Here is an 864-nt window from a genome sequence, read left to right as displayed (position 1 = left end):
GTACTCTTCTTCTTTGCCGTATTCCATCATAACCCCTATTTGTCCGTGCCTCGTCCAAACATTATAGTGTGGCATGAAACCCTTGTAAAGCAGGTGGGTGTGGAGGATTTTCCGGTCAGAGTAAGACTTCGTATTCCCACATATAGGGCATGGACAACACATAAAACCATTCTGCTTGTTTGCCTCGGCCACTTCGAGAAAATCATGCACGCCCTTAATGTACTCGGAGGTGTGTCTTGAACCGTACATCCATTACCGGTTCATCTGCGTGCATTATATATAATTAAGTGTGTCAAAAATCATTATAGAACATCATGAATAGATAATTAAGTGACCAAATTAATAGAAGTTCATCATCACATTAAAACCAAAGTACATACATAGTTCTCATCTAACAACATAAAGCTCTGCAGAGCATCTAAATTAATTAAACCATACACTGAAACTATGTAAAACATTTCAATGCGAAAACAAATGCTATCATAATCGCAACCAATGTAACAACTGATCCAACGGCATAATGATACCAAGCCTCGGTATGAATGGCATATTTTCTAATCTTTCTAATCTTCAAGCGCATTGCATCCATCTTGATCTTGTGATCATCGACGACATCCGCAACATCCAACTCCAATATCATCTTCTCCTCCTCAATTTTTCTAATTTTTTCCTTCAACAAATTGTTTTCTTCTTCAACTAAATTTAACCTCTCGACAATAGGGTCGGTTGGAATTTCCGGTTCAACAACCTCCTAGTAAATAAAATCTATATCACGTTGGTCGGCATAATTGTCATAAACAATAAATGAACCAATAGTTATGAAAAGATAATATATACCACATCCGAATCATAGACAGGACGAGG

The sequence above is a fragment of the Triticum aestivum genome, chromosome 3B, assembly GCF_018294505.1.
Source record: "Triticum aestivum cultivar Chinese Spring chromosome 3B, IWGSC CS RefSeq v2.1, whole genome shotgun sequence".
NCBI classification, from domain to species: domain Eukaryota; kingdom Viridiplantae; phylum Streptophyta; class Magnoliopsida; order Poales; family Poaceae; genus Triticum; species Triticum aestivum.
Note: the sequence above shows the minus strand (reverse complement) of the source record.